We start from the raw sequence: 16,720 nt of genomic DNA, 5'->3' as shown, positions 1-16,720 counted from the left end.
AATCGGGCCTACAGACACAGGGCTTCAATCTCCCCCGTGGAGATTAGCAGATTTAGCTCCATCAAATTGGTCTTGACTTCCAGAATTCCGATTGGTCCTCAAGCATCGATCCTTGACATCAAAGCCAGGGCACGCTGATCAGCAAACACCAGGCCCCAAAATCTGGAATCGCCAATCGCAGGAACCTGAACACCAGGCCTCAAATTGATTCACGAACCTGGGGAGTCACTGGAGCTCACTTCTCTGGCCTGCAGAGAATTCCGATTCTGGAATCCACTGATAGCATGCCTACATGGGAGGAGGTGGACCTTAGTTCACTCTCAGCCACTTTGACATTGGATATCTGATATCCAGCCTCGGATGGTCCATGTTCCTGTTGCGAACAAGAAGCAGAGTCTTAGACTCGGGCCCGACCTCCAATTCCCCCACATTTCTGTTCCTGAAACCCTAACCTAAAGCCTAGCTCCCCTCTCTGTCCCCAAAAGCACCTTTACAAACCTAACAAAAGCTAGGACTCAGTGGAGGTGTCATCATTGCACCAGGTAGCAGTGTGGTCAGATGCAAGACAGTTATTACACCGATGCTTTAAAACTTACATATCAATATTTACAACCTTCTACAGATGCGCAGTAGAGAGGATCCTAACAAGCTGAGTCACTGCGTGGAGTGGAAACTGTACTGTGGCAGAGAGAAAAGCTTTACAATGGGGAGTCAAAACTGCCCAACGCATCACTGGCACCAGCCTACCCACATCAAGGGCAGATATATAAAAAGGTGCAGGAAAAAAGCCAGTAATCAGAATCAGACTTTAATCGCCAAGTACCTATGCACATACAAGGAATTTACTTCCGGCAGATGTTGTCTCTCTGCTCATAACAATAATAATGATAAATATAAATGAAAATATAGATTATACATACAGGTAGTGCAATCCAAGTAATAGTTAGCCGAAAGTTAACCAGCAGTTAACTGTTCAGCAAAGTGACCGCAGTAGGGAAAAAACTTCTCCAGTGCCTATTAGTCTTAGTCTGGAGGGATCTGAAGCGCCTACCAGACGGCAGCAGATCAAACAGTCCGTGCGCAGGATGGGAGGAGTCCTTTATGATGTTCCCTGCCCTCTTCTTCAACCTGGAAGAATTCATCATGAAGGATCCCACCCACCCTGCCCATGGGCTGGTTGTCCGACTCCCATCAGGGAGGAGGCTACCTAGCATCTATGCCAGGATCATCTGACTCAAAAACAGTTCCATTCCCCAAGTAGTGAGGCTGATCAGCACCTCCACCCACCTGTCAACATTCCCATCAACCACCACTTTATCATTTCCTGTCAGAATCACCTTATGTACATACACTCTTGTGCCTAATATCACTCTATAAACATGCATTCAATCTACAGTCTATATATGAGCTATTTTATGTATTTATATTTATTGTGCTCTTTACCTTACTGTGATTTTTTTACGCTGCATTGGATCTGGAATAACAATCATTTCATTCGCCTTTACAATCACGTACTGGAAATGACATTAAACAATCTTGAATCTTGAATGTTGAGTCTCCGTACAGTGAACGATCAATTATTCAGGTATTCAAAATGTACAATCATTTTGGAATTGGATTTTGTTTATCATTGTTACTTGTGCCGGGATACACTCAAACCCTTCTGTTTTTGTGCCATCTGGACAGGTCACTGAGACAGTTAAAAGGAAAACAGTGTTAGAAAGAAGTGCAGTGCAGGTCGTGAAACAAGGTGCGAGGGCCATGACAAGCCCGACTGCGAGATCAGATGTTCATTGTTTTTGAATATGGCAGCTCTGTTCAAAAATCTGTTAAGAGCAGGGTAGAAACTGCCCCCTCCAAGAGGATCACAAGCTTGTCGTAGGGTTTGGAGTCTTGCGTGCCTCAGTGACCCAGAGATCTATGCTGACTTTATGCGTTGGCTCTTGCTAGGGTTACTCATGCCAAACAGGTCAAAGGGTAGAGGACAGACTACGAGTGGTTCACCGGTCGTCCAGGTTTAGGGGTTCAGCTCAGGGATAACAACCCTGACTGGTTAAACAAAACTGTTACGGGAAGAGCAAGTAAGAACCCATCTAGATCTGAGTGTGATGATATTCCTGAATCGCCACCTGGGACTTACATGACTGACAGTGTTAAAAACCAAGAGGAAGCTACTGGCCTGATGAAAGAAGCCCGGAAAACCATCAGAGATGGAGGACCATCATTGTTGCCCTAGATGCCAGCGACATTATGGGGAGTAAGTTAGTGAGAAGCTGGAGAAGAAGGAATCTGATAGGATAGGAGAGTGGACCTTAGGAGAAAGGGAAGGAAGAGGGAACCCGGGGGAAGTAATAGGCAGGAGAGGAGTGATAAAATATCAGAGTGGGGAACAGAGGAAGGGGGGGAAGGAATTTGTTCACCGGAAGGAGAAATCAATATTCATTCCATCAGGTTGGAGATGGAATATAAGGTGTTGCTCCTCCACCCTGAGGGTGGCCTCATCTTGGCACAAGGGAAGGCCATAGACCGACACGTCAGAACGGGAATAGGAATCGGAGTTATTTATTTGTCACATGTACATTGAAGCATATAGGGAAATGCATATTCTGTGCTATCAAGCAACATAGCATTCCCACAATGCTCAGCAGATCAACACATGCAACACATATACAACTCAAAAACTTAGCAAAAGTGAGCCCCTTTCCGCACACACACACACACACACACACACACACACACACACACACACACACACACACACACACACACACACACACACACACACACACACACACACACACACACACACACACACACACACACACACACACACACACACACACACACCCCTTTTATGGCAAATGCATCTTATCTTAAATAAGGAGGGTCACTATTCCAAGTGTTGCCTCCCCAAGCCCCATATCACTTGTATTCTGATATCCTAATCCTCTATTATTTCCATTGCCAACTGAAAAGTGCAGGACTGTAATCAGCCGGATGAGGTTCCCAACCCAAGACGTTGACCATCCCTTTGCCTTCAGAGATTCCACCTAACAAGTTCTAGTTCAATTTATTGTCAATCAACTGTACAATGTATGCCACCTAATAAAAGAATGTTCCTCCAGACCAAAGTACACACACAGTACGTATAACTCACACACAAAATAACACGGTGAGGTCCTCCGGCAGTTTGAGTTTTGCTCCATTTGCTTGTCGAACCTGTATGTTGAGTTTCATTGATCAAGGAATGAACATCAACCTTTTCCAGTCCATCACTATTTTATAAAATATTCTGCTTTCCTATTTTAAAGTCCATAGCCTGGTATTTTTCTCCATTGTACTCTATCTCCCATGTTCTTTCCCACTCACTTACTTGTCTTTATCCCCTTGAAACACACACAAAATGCTGAAGGAACTCAGCAGGCCAGGCAGCATCTATGGAAAAAAGTACAGTTGACATTTTGGGCTGAGACTCTTCAGCAGGACTTCGAGTGGTTTTTCTGTGAGCGTTGCTTGAATTTCCAGCATCTGCAGATTCTCTCTTGTTTGTGACTTCATCCCCTTGAAGCCTCTTTACATCGTCCTCCCCCCTCACAGCCCCTCCTAGTTTTGTAACACTCTTGAAAATATGATACTTGGTTTCCTTGAGCAATTGTTGGTACAGATTGTGAATAACTGATAGGCAAGTGGTGGTCCCAGCATTACTTCAATATGCATAACCTGGAAATCTGAGAAAAAAAACACCTACAGTACCTCCACAGTTCTGTAATCTGCAGGCTGCCCCAACACATGCTTAGGTCTGTTGATGGTTAATGCACACAACACATTTCACTGTATGTTTCGATGGACTAAATAACTGAATCTGAATTAGTCTGACTTGAACACGAATACAATATATAGCATGTTCGTGTATACTGTCAAAGGAGGCAACATTTCTCTGGACCAGGGTGTAAAGCACAGCAGTACACGTAACACACATATAGCACACAATAAGTTAGGAAAATAAAGATAGAATCTACAGATGAATTACACATAAATAAACAAAGTAAAGTGCATAAATTACATATTGTAAGGCACAGGACAGATTAACCGGTGACGCTTTGAAATCGACATGGCAATAATTCAGAAACCTACTGGCCTGTGGAAATAAGTTGTTTCTCATCCTGACCGTCCTTGTTTTTCTGCATCGGAGTCTCCTCCCTGATAGTAGAAAGTCAAAGAGGATGCTGGATGGATGGGTGGCACCCTTAATAATACTAAGGGCCCTGCATACGCAGTGCTCCTGATTCGCATTGAAACAAGAACACATCAACTAACCTATTTCCAAAATCAAAAATAACACAGATGATTAAAATCTGAAGTGTAAACAGAAAATTCTAGAAGCATTCAGCATGTGTGGGAAAAGAACCATGAGTCTGACAGAAGGTCTTTGGCAATAAATATTCCCTCTGCTTCTCTTTCCATGCATTCAGGAATAGCTTCTTCATCTCCCCCATTAGATTTCTGAATCGCCCATGAAACCCATGAACACTACCTTGCTATTCCTTCACTTTACACTATTTATTTATGCAACTTATGTAAAATATACATAACATACAAATTTCATGATGCGTAAGCCAGCAATAATAAAGCTGATTTTAATTCTGATTGATGTTGTCTGACCTTCTGAATATTTCTAACAGAATCAGAATCAGAATCAGACTTTAATCGCCAAGTACCTATGCACATACAAGGAATTTACTTCTGGCAGATGTTGTCTCTCTGCTCATAACAATAATAATGATAAATATAAATGAAAATATAAATTGTACATACAGGTAGTGCAATCCAAGTAATAGTTAGCTGACAGTTAACCGGCAGTTAACCGTTCAGCAAAGTGACCGCAGTAGGGAAAAAACTTCTCCAGTGCCTATTAGTCTTAGTCTGGAGGGATCTGAAGCGCCTACATATAACACATTCTGTATTCGGAATTACTTTTAAATATTTGCAGTGTATACTTTATTTAAATATAATCGTTTCAAGTCGTCAATAAAATAATTATGTTCCTTACATGTGACGAACACTGGCAAATGTAAAGGGCCATAATATGATGCCACAAGGAAGTGATAAATTTAAAGCAACTCACACAAAACGCTGGAGGAACTCAGCAGGTCAGGCAGCATCTATGGAAAAGAGTACAGTCAACTTTTCAGGCCGAGATACTGGCTGTTTATTCTTTTCCACAGATGCTACCTGGCCTTCTGAGTTCCTCCAGCATTTTGGGTGTGTTGCTTTGGATTTCCGGCATCAGCAGATTTTCTCATGTTTATGATAAATTCATAAATTGATATGGCATGGAAGCAGACTTTATGCAAACAAACAAGTTCATTTGTTTAGCACTTTTCAAACACATGGCAGCCGAAAGTGCTTTATGTAGAATAAGATACAAAAATCAAACATCAAGTTTCAGACAATATTTCAGATAATAAAATCACACAAGAAGTAGATGTGATAAATAGAAGTTCAATGCAGGAGCTTCTAATTCAAAGCTACAGCAAAAAGAAAAGTTTTAAGCCTCGATTTAAAATAACTTAAAGTTGGGGCAGACTTCAGATCCTCTGGAAGGTTATTCCAGATATGTGGAGCATGGTAACTAAAAGCTGCCTCAGCATGTTTAGTTTTGACCCTGGGGACGGGAAGCAGACCCACCCCAGACAACCTGAGAGCTCCGGAAGGTTCATAATGCTGCAAGAGATGGGAGATGTGTTTTGGCCCTAGACCACTCTGTGCTTCAGCCAGTGCTGCAATCTGAGAACTGGAGTGATATCTTCTACTTTCCTGGTTTTTGTGAGGGCTCAAACAGCAGCATTCTGAAGGAGCTGCCGCTGTCTGAGGGATTTTTACACAGACCTGCGTAAAAACCATTCCAGTAGTTAAGCCTACTAAAAATATATGCATGGACGAGTTTTTCTAGATCTTACTGAGACATAAGCCCTTCAACTTGATGTCTTAATGTGGCAGTTAAAATTTATGTCAGAGTCCATCACAACATCCAGGTTTCTGGCTTAGTTTGTGGTCCGTAACGACAGGGACTCTAAGTGAACACTGACTTTTAATTGTTCTCTTTTTTTGCCACCAAAAACAACTACCGTAGATTCCGGACTACAGAGCGCACCTGATTAAAAGCCGCTGGCTCTAATTTTAGAAATAAAATCAATTTTTTAATTGTAAAGGCTGCACCGGATTTTAGGCCGCACCGGATTTTAGGCCGCACCGGATTTTAGGCTGCACCGGATTTTAGGCCGCAGGTGTCCCACGTTGTAATATGAGATATTTACACAGAAAGATATTACACGTGAGGATTTTTTTAACTTTTAATTAAATCCATATAGTAACAAAAACAAATACATATTGCAAATGCTTTTTTTCAAACCGTGCCCGTAACGCGGCTACTTTTAAATATACGTTGCGTATACTTCTTTACTGAACAACATTCCAATATCTCCTAACGACTGGTAAAAAATATATATACTGCACCCTACCAGGAAAAGTTATTGATCACCTTTAACTTAAAAGCAGCGTTCGCTCAGATCCAAAGCCGCTCGCGTAATGCGCTCCCTCCCTCTGTCCCGTTTCATCGCAAACCGGCATTTTCCCACAAGACACCGCGAAACCGGGTGTGACGTCATAGCATCCCGCGATGTAGTACAGAAAACAAATATAGTTAAAACTCTTCTAACTTTAACTAGAAAATGAATTACTAAGCGAAAATATTATAAACTAAGTAACTGCCATAAGGCAGCACAATGCTTCGAGTGTTTTCCATGTTGATGAGGGTGAGTACAAATGACTGATTTACAATAATTTAATTGTGAAAGTGCGCTTGATTTATCGTACAATTTCATTGGACCTCTGTGAACTACTCATCAATTTTATTGGTCTACTGTTACGAGGCAAAATGTTTACGAGGCGGCATGAAAAAAAACCATGTATTAGCCGCTCTGGATTATAGGCCGCAAAGTTCAAAGCTGTTCAAAATGTGGGAAAAAAGTAGCGGCTTAAAATCCGGAATCTACGGTATTTCAGTTTTCTCTTTGTTTAACTGGAGGAAATTTTGACACATCCAATCAGTAATTCGTTCAATCCAGATTTTTAGTGATTGTATGGGACCCTAGTCACTTGATGACACTGTTATATAAATGTGAGAGTCATCTGAATAATTAGAGTAAGATATTTTGTTGCTTACCATGATTTGAGCTTGAGGGAACATGTATATGTTAAATAGAAAAGACCCAAGGATGGACCCTTGAGGCACTCTGCCTGTTATTTTTGTTCAGTCAGATATGTAGCTACCAATTGATACAAAATAGTCCCTGTCCTGTAAATACTGTACAATTTAATCCACTTTAGGGCCGCACTGGAAAGTCCCACCCAGATTTCCAGTCTGTCCAGTAATATGCCATGATCAACTGTGTCAAAAGCAGCTCTAAGATCCAGTAAAACCAAAACTGAAATGTTATCATCATCATGGTTTAAGCAGATGTCATTTAAAACCTTGACCAGAGCCGTCTCATTGCTATGGTATTGTCAAAATCCAGACTGGGAGACATCCATACAGTTGCTTAGTGCCAAAAAAACTTTTGCTGATAAACAATCTTTTCAAAGATTTTACTTAAACATGGTAAGTTTGATATAGGGCTGTAGTTATTAATTACTGAGGTATCCAGGTTGTTCTTTTTAAAAAGATAACTGCAGTTTTCAGGGCTTTTGGGAAGCAGCCTGATAGAAGAGAAGTGTTGACTACTTGGAGAATGTCTGGTGCCATGCAATTAAAAACATTTTGCAAAAAGTTGTTGGTAAAATTTCCAGAGAAAAGGAGGAGGGTTTCAGGTGGAGCACCATTTTTTAGAAAGTTTTATAGTCAATAGTTTTGAGTTGTGTCATCTTAACTGAGTTAATTCCAGATGAGTGAAAGGATAACACTGACTTCTGACCTGAAGCAGAGACACATTGCCAGCATGTCTAATCTTCTGAATTTTGTCTTTAAAAAGAAGGCAAGGTCAGTACATGACTTTGCAGATAGAAATTCAGGTGTTACTGATACAGGCGGATATGTGAGCCTGTCAACTGAGGCAAATGAGGCACGTGCATTATAGCTGCTTTTGTTTATAATATCAGAGAAGAAGGATTGCCTTGCACGTTTCAATTCTAAATTACAGATGCAAAGGGTTTCTTTATAACTGTTATAATGGACCTGGAGTTTTGTTATCTGCCACCTATGTTTAGCTTTTCGACTCTGTTTTGGAGTTTAACCAGTGAGGTGTTTCTCCGTGGTGCTTTTTACATCCCAGAAACTACTTTTATTTTTGAGGGGGCAATTGCATCAATGACATCTGCAATTTTAGAGTTGAGATGCTGTGGAAGATCATTGACAGAGGCCGGAGAGAAGGCAGGTGTGGGAGAAAAGGCCTGTGTGAACAATACCTTGGTGTTTCCAGAGATATACTGTTTCGTGATTACTTCTGTTTGAACGCTAGTGAATAGAAATATAGTCAATTTAAAGAAAACACAGAAATAATGAGAAAGAGCAACATCAGTTACCACAAGCTCAGAAGTGTTAAGAACTTTGAAAATTACTAGTCAAGGGCGTGGCCCTTGCTGTGTGTGGGCCCTGTCAAATGCTGTGACAGGATGTAGGATGATGTTTCAGGTGAGGGCCAATTCACCACTCCCCCAGGTGAGACGTGTCCCATTAATAAGTGTGAATAGAAAACATTGCTCAGAAAGCAAAGAGGACTCATGATGGGGCTTGCACTGTAAAATATCTGTGTGAGAGAGAATAAAGGGTGCAATAAAGGGAGAGTAAAGGTGAGGATAAAAGGAAAACATGGAGAGAAAAGTGAAAGATTGGAGATAGAAAAGTGTGTGAAAAAGAGGAAAAAGGAGAAAAGGGTGATAAAGCTTTAAGTGGTGTGGGAATGAATATGAAACAGAGAGAAAGAGAAGCACTAGAATGAAAGAGTGAATGATTACAGGCAGACCCGAATCAGCATTCACAAGGAGGCAGCTGGCAATCCAGTGCCAGACTGTGAAATGGGGGAGTGATATGGCCAGCATGTTGCTAAGCTACCACAGACGATGGGGGAGGGGTGGATTTTTGATTTAGAAGAGCTGGAAAGGTAAATATCAAGAAGACCAAGACCCAAGTTAGTGCACAAACTCAAAATGAAAACAAAAAACTGCAGTGGAGGCAAATGTGGAGAATTTTATTTTGTGTTCTGGTTTGTACTAGCAGTATTTTGAATAGTACATTTTAAAATTAAGTTGGAATCTTACATAGAATGGAAAGCGTAGAACATAGAACATTACAGCACAATACAAGCCCTTTGGCCTATGACGTTCTGCCAACCTTTTACTCTACTCCAAAATCAATCTAAACCTCCATCTTACATAGGCCCCCTTTTGTCTAACATCTGTGTGCTTACCAAAGTTCCTTAAATATCCCTAATGTATCTGCCTGTACCACCACCTCTCGTAGTGTGTTCCACAAACCTACCACTCTGTGTATAAAACTACCTCTAACCTCCCCCTATACATTCCAGAAGGCCATTACCGGAAGTTTGAGAAATTGATGTTCATGCCATCACGTTGGATGTTACCCAAACGGAATATAAGATGTTGCTCCTCCAACCTGAGTGTGGCCTCATCGTTTCAGTAAAGGAGGCCATGGACTGACATGTAGGAATGGGGATGGAAAGTACAGTCGGCCCTCCTTATCCGTGGATTCAACCAACCGCGGATCAGGAAAACCTGGAAGTTCTCTCTCCAGCACTCGTTGCTTGAGCATGTACAGACTATTTTTTCTTGTCATTATTCCCTAAACAATACAGTATAACAACTATTTACATAACATTCACATTGTATTAGGTATTATAAGTAATCTAGAAATGACTTAGAAGTACAGGCAGTCCCCGGGTTATGAATGAGTTCCATTCCTGAGTCCATATTTAAGTCGGATTTGAAGTCAGAACAGGTACATCAGATATTATTTAATGTCAGTTAGTCAAACGTTTTTCTTAGTATATAGTACATATTTTACCTTTCTATGCATATAAAACACTTAAGAAACATGCCTATTTCAATAATTAAATCACTGCGTTGCTTAGTAATAATTGTAGCTTGTATCGGGGCAGGGCCTTTCACATTCTCCATTAAAATTGTTCCGATCGTTGACCGACTGTATCCTAACGCTTTTCCAATGACCGTTGGCGTTTCACCTCTTTCCAATCGCTTTATTAATTCCACCTTATTTTCAATCACGATCATGATTATTTTTGTGAACAGAAACACTGCAGATTCAGAGCTGCACTGCCAGGTCCTAATGTCCACCACACAGAAACAAGTTAAATAAAGTCCAGGGTTCCGCTGGGTTCTAAAGACCACCACACTGATACATGTTAAATAAGGGACTTGAACATCCTAAAAACACAAAATGCTGGCAGAACTCAGCAGGCCAGACAGCATCTATGGGAGGAGGTAGTGACGACGTTTTGGGCCGAAACCATCAGGGTTTCAGCCTGAAACGTCGTCACTACCTCCACCCATAGATGCTGTCTGGCCTGCTGAGTTCTGCCAGCATTTTGTGTTTTTATTTATTTCCAGCATCTGCAGATTCACTCGTGTTGACTTGAACATCCGCGAGTATTAGTATCCGCGGGGGTCCTGGAACCAATTCCCCGTGGATAAGGAGGGCCAACTGTATAATTAAAATGGATAGTCTCTGAGAGATCCCAGTTTTTCTGGTGGATGGAGTGTAATTGCTCGACGAAGCGGTCTCCCAATCTATATCGGGTCTCACTGATGTACAGGAGGCCACTCCGGGAGCACCGGATACAGTAGATGACCCCAACAGACTCAAAGGTGAAGTGCTGCCTCACCTGGAAGGACTGTTTGGAGCCCTGAATGGTAGTGAGGAAGGAGGTGTAAGGGCAAGTGTAGCACTTGTTCTGCTTGCAAGGATGATGCACCATCAATAACTCTCAGAGACGTGAGGCGAGATATAGGCTTTTATTGGCTGGAAGAAAGAACAAGCAGCAAGTGACCACCACACAACATCCTGGAGACTGAGGCCAGGGCTGTGCCTCCAATCACCTTTATACGGGGGTCCGTGGGAGGAGCCACAGAAGCAGTCAGCGGGGGGCGTGTCCAGACAGGTATATGTAGTTCACCACAAAGGATAAGTGCCAGAAGGGAGATCGGTGGGGAGGGATGAATGGATAAGAGATTCACATAGGGAGTGATCCCTGCAGAAAGCAGAAAGTCGGGGGAGGGAAAGATGTGCTTGGTGGTGTGATCCCGTTGGAGATAGCGGATTTATGGAGAACTATGTGTTGGGTATAGAGGCTGGTGGGATGGTAGGTGAAGAAAAGAGAAACCCTATTCCTAGTGGGGTGGGGTCCACCATTAACTCTGCCTTCATCCTTATCTCTGCCATTTTGTGCACATCTGCCCTCACCCCATCCTCCTGCTACCCCATTGTAGCACCAAAAAGTACAGTGTAAAGCATTCTGTCGCAAACAGGGAACACTTCTACCTCATGGGTATGCATTGTCCCTGGATGTCTAATTGTTTGTCTTTAGACTCGTTCTGCTTTTTCGCTTTGTTGTGCAAATTTCTCATTTGGGATTGTGGGGTTGTTAAATTCTCTTTGTATTTATCACTTCTCTTTAATTTGGGATAACTTAATCAGCACAGTATTTTCAATGTCCTGAATTCCTCAGAACCCCAGGATGTATTTTGGGGGGCATGCTAGCCTCTCTCTGTTGGTTCGTTGTGCTTCCTTGTCGAGTAAGACTCAGCCCGAGTTCTGTGTAGCATCAGTGATTTCTGTTCTTCAAGATTCCATACAGTTTGGCTGAGCTCTTGTTAATTTCTGTAATAAATCGCTAGTTTTGTTTGAATTGCCGAAATCTCTGAGGTTCCTGCACTTGAGTTCACTAGTGATCTTCGCACATTCTTCGTGTCAACGACCAACACAGCCTGAGGATGTTCTGGAGGCAGCCGGCAGGAGTTGCCATGCCTCCGGAACCAGCATAGCATGCCCTCAATGTACTAACCCTAACCTATATGTCTTTGGAATGTGGGAGGAAACCGGAGCACCCGGAAGAAGCCCACGCAGTCATGGGGAGAGTGTACAAAGTTGTTCCAGACTGTGGGTCGCTGGTGCTCTAAGGTGTTATACCAATCCCTACACTGCCGTGCTGCCTGATGTCACCACAGAGGAGCAACCCATCACTTAACTCCCCCCTTCGTAATCCTCAGCGCCAATCTGCTCTTTACCATACAGGTGGAATGTCTGAACCCCTGGCACGGAGACAAACAGTGACTCTATACAGAGCAGTTGCTGACAGAGGAAGATTATCCCTTAATTAACTTCAATTGTGGCTGATCACTGAGAATTACTCAGGACAGAGTTAAATGATATGACTGTGTGTCCTCATCACTGCTAACATTCATCAAACCTTTTATGTGCGTGAAATGGGCACCCTGCCCTTGAGGGTCCTGCTATTGAATCTCATGTCTTCGCTGACACCTCTCATTGTATCCCAGATAAGACTTTGAACTCAGCCTTGCATCATTCAGCCTTAGTCTGCACTGAATTCCCCAGGGTGCCTCTTCCAGCAGCTCTCCACTGAAGACCATAGTGCTTTATTTTTACCTCATCATTGTTGACAGTTGTGATTCTCTCTTCACATACAACTTAATAGTTGTGATGGTGGGGTGCAAAATCTGAAGCAGAAGCCGCTTCAGTGCTACCATCAGAGGTGGGCTCTTATCACACTGTGTGTCAGTGAGAGAGTTCAATTTCTTTAACCCACAGACTCATGCATCGTCTGAACGCTCCCTCCACAGGCAATGGTACATAATCTTGGAGTTGAGGTCACTGGTGTGAAGATGGAACAGTGCCAGGCTGCTGATGCATAGCAAGCTCCCACACACAGCAGTGTGATCCAGGGGGATCTGTTTCACTGGCAAGGTACACACACTGAGGCTCAAAATTGACCAGGACAGGGAAGCGTGTGGGTTCAAGGACAGGTTGGCGTATGGTTGTGGCACTGCTTCATTATTAACGCATGTACCAAGATGCCATGAAAAGCTTGTCTTGGAAAGTGTTTATATAGATCAAATCACTACACGCTGCGAGTTAGAACAAGGGAAAACAATAAGGATGCAGAATAAACTGCAAAAGCTTCAGAGAAAGTGCAGTGCAGGTAAACGATAAAAGTCCAAGACCAGAAGGTAGATTGTAAAGTCAAGAGTCCTTCGTAATGTGTCTGTAACAGCAGGATGGAGCTCAGTGCTTCTGAGGTGTCTTCCTGATGGGAAGGGGAGAAGAGAGGGTGTCCAGGCTGAGTCGGGCCCTGATTACGCTGGCTGCTTTACTGAGGTAGGGACAAGAGTAGACAGAGTCCATGGACGGGAGATTGGTTTCCGTGATGTGCTGAGCTGTGTACAAAACCCTTTGAAGTTTCTTGCATCGTGTGCAGACAAGTTGCCATACCAGGCCGCTTATTCAGATGGAACACATTCATATTGTGCATTGATAAAAATGAATAAGGGTCAGTGGGGACAGTGACAAATTTCTTCAGGGTTCCTGAATAAGTAGAGGATGCTGGAGGCGGTTCGTTTTATTCTTCAGCATGATTGCAGGGAAGTTTATGTTAATTTTCAAGGGTATTCAGAATCAGAATCAGAATCAGAATCAGACTTTAATCGCCAAGTACCTATGCGCATACAAGGAATTTACTTCCGGCAGATGTTGTCTCTTTGCACATAACAGTAATAATGATAAATATAAATGAAAATATAGATTATACATACAGGTAGTGCAATCCAAGTAATAGTTAGCCGACAGTTAACCGGCAGTTAACTGTTCAGCAAAGTGACTGCAGTAGGGAAAAAACTTCTCCAGTGCCTATTAGTCTTAGTCTGGAGGGATCTGAAGCGCCTACCAGACGGAAGCAGATCAAACAGTCCATGCGCAGGATGGGAGGAGTCCTTTATGATGTTCCCCGCCCTCTTCTTCAACCTGGAAGAGTACAGGTCCACAATAGAGGGCAGGGAGGCTCCAATGATGCGCTCGGCAGTCCTCATTGTGCGCTGTAGTCTGGTTCTATCCTGCTTGGTGGCGGCTCCAAACCATACAATGATGGAGGTGCACAGGACAGACTCAATGACTGCAGTGTAGAACTGCAGCAGCAATTCCTGAGGCAGACCGTATTTCCTCAAGAGCCGCAGGAAATACATCCGCTGCTGGGCCTTCTTCAGGATGGAGCTGATGTTCTGCTCCCATTTCAGATCCTGAGAGATGGTGGTTCCCAGGAACCTGAAGTTCTCCACGGTGGACACAGGGCTGCTGAGGACTGTGAGGGGAGACATAGCAGGGGGATGTCTCCTGAAATCCACTATCATCTCCTTTGTCTTGAGCGTGTTCAGCTCCAGATTGTTCCGACTGCACCAGAGCGCCAGTTGGTCCACCTGCTGTCGATATGCAGACTCATCACTATTCTGGATGAGTCCGATGATGGTAGTGTCGTCTGCAAACTTCAAAAGCTTCACATAGGGGTTGGAGGAGGTGCAGTCATTGGTGTAGAGGGAGAACAGCAGTACTTCAGTTTAACAATTCACTGGAACATCAGTCCATTCATGGTGCAGATTTCCCTCAGTGTTCACTCCACACTGTAATGGGGGAGATGATTACACAAGAAAAGGGAGAGAATCACTCACCAAATCACACTTGTCATTAAAGACACAATGCTACAAATTTCATCATTGTGACATTGGCGAAGGGTCTCGGCCCGAAACGTCGACAGCTCTTCTCCCTATCGATGCTGCCTGGCCTGCTGTGTTCCACCGCATTTTGTGTGTGTTGCTTGAATTTCTAGCATCTGCAGATTTCCTTGCGTTTGCTTTTGAATTTATTGCTCTTTATATTGATGACAGATTAATTTCTTTAAAACTGCACTACTAAATGGCTATATTGGCAAATTATTATTGTCACATCACGAACAAGAGCAAATCTGCAGATGCTGGAAGTCCAGGCAACACACACAAAGTGCTGGAGGAACTCAGCAGGCCAGGCATCATCTATGGAAAGGAACTGAGACCCTTCCCCAGTCCTGCTGTGTTCCTCCAGCATTTTGTGCCTGTTGCTATTATTGTCACTTGTTTGTTTATTTACTGTTATTTAGAAATACAGAGCAGAACAGGCCCTTCTGGCCCAACGAGCTGCACCACTCAGTAACCCACCTATTTAACACTAGACCAATCACAGGATAATTTATAATTTTACAGTTTATAATTTACAATTTATAACCAACTAACTGATTTGCCTTTGGAAGAATCTGGAACACCTGGAGAAAACTCATATGGTTATGGGGAGAATGTACAGAGGATGTCAGATTTGAGTTTCAAACTCTGACTGCCCGAGCTGTAATAGTGTCACGCTAACTGCTACGCTATCATGGTGATGTATAAATATTTTATGTATACATTCAGTGGCCAGTTTATTAGACACACCAGTACACCTGCTCTTAATGCAAATATCTAATGAGCCGATCACATGGGAGTAACTGAATGCATAAGAGCATGCAGACATGGGCAAGCTGTTCAGACCAAGTATCAGAATGGGGAAGAAATGTGATCTAAGTGACTTTGACTGTTGAATGAATGTTGGTGCCAGGCGAGATGGTTTGACTGTCTCAGAAACTGCTGATCTCCTGGGATTTTCACGTACAGCAGTCTCTAGAGTTTACAGAAGATGGTGTGAAAAGCAAAATAAGAACATCTGGTAAGTGACAGTTCTGTGGGCAAAAATGAGACAGGTCAGAGGAGAATGACCAGACCGGATCAAGCTGACAGGAAGGTGATAGGAACTTAAATGACCACATGTTACAACAGTGTGTTACAACAGCAACACAAGCATACACCCAGTGGCAACTTTATTAGATACAAGAGGTACCTAATGAAGTGCCCAGTTAGAATGTCAGTCTTATTATTACCCTTGGAGACACAGGAGATTGTAGCAACTGGAATCTGAATCAACACACTAAAGGAACTCAGGTCAGGCAGCGTCTATGATGGGAAATGGACAATCAATGCCCTTGATTTCCAGGTAAAGAGTCTTGAGTGAAAAAGTTCATTGTTCATTTCTGATCACCGATGCTACCTGACCTGCTGAGTTCCTCCACCGTTTTGCGTGCTACTGTTAACCTTGACTGACATACAGTACAATAGTTCCCTGGTTATTATCACTGTTTCTGGAAGCAATCTGCCCCGTATTCCCGATATTACAGCATTATCCGCTCTTCAAGAAAAGCATGTTAGGGATTCACGTGATGCAAAAGTCTCCTCAATATAACTCTCCTCTGCTCCTTTGCCCCAGTATGCAGTGATCTGTGAAAGGGTCACACCATCTCTTGTCTCACCACACCAGTGCTGGTCTTCAATTTATCCATGAAACTATTTTTGCAATGTTTATTCGTGCACCAAAGTAGAAAATAACAGGCTGCTGTTACACTAAGTGAAGGAAATTAAAGTGGAATGCAACATTAGAAAAGTACTCTGACTGGAAAATACATTTCACAGCAACAGAAAAGGTCATGCACACCAGCACAGACAAGATAACCTGAACAGACTCTCATTGTGGTGTGTCATTTGAGAATCAATGTTTCCATGATTA

Source organism: Hemitrygon akajei, chromosome 14 (genome assembly GCF_048418815.1).
Source record: "Hemitrygon akajei chromosome 14, sHemAka1.3, whole genome shotgun sequence".
Lineage (NCBI taxonomy): Eukaryota > Metazoa > Chordata > Chondrichthyes > Myliobatiformes > Dasyatidae > Hemitrygon > Hemitrygon akajei.
Note: the sequence above shows the minus strand (reverse complement) of the source record.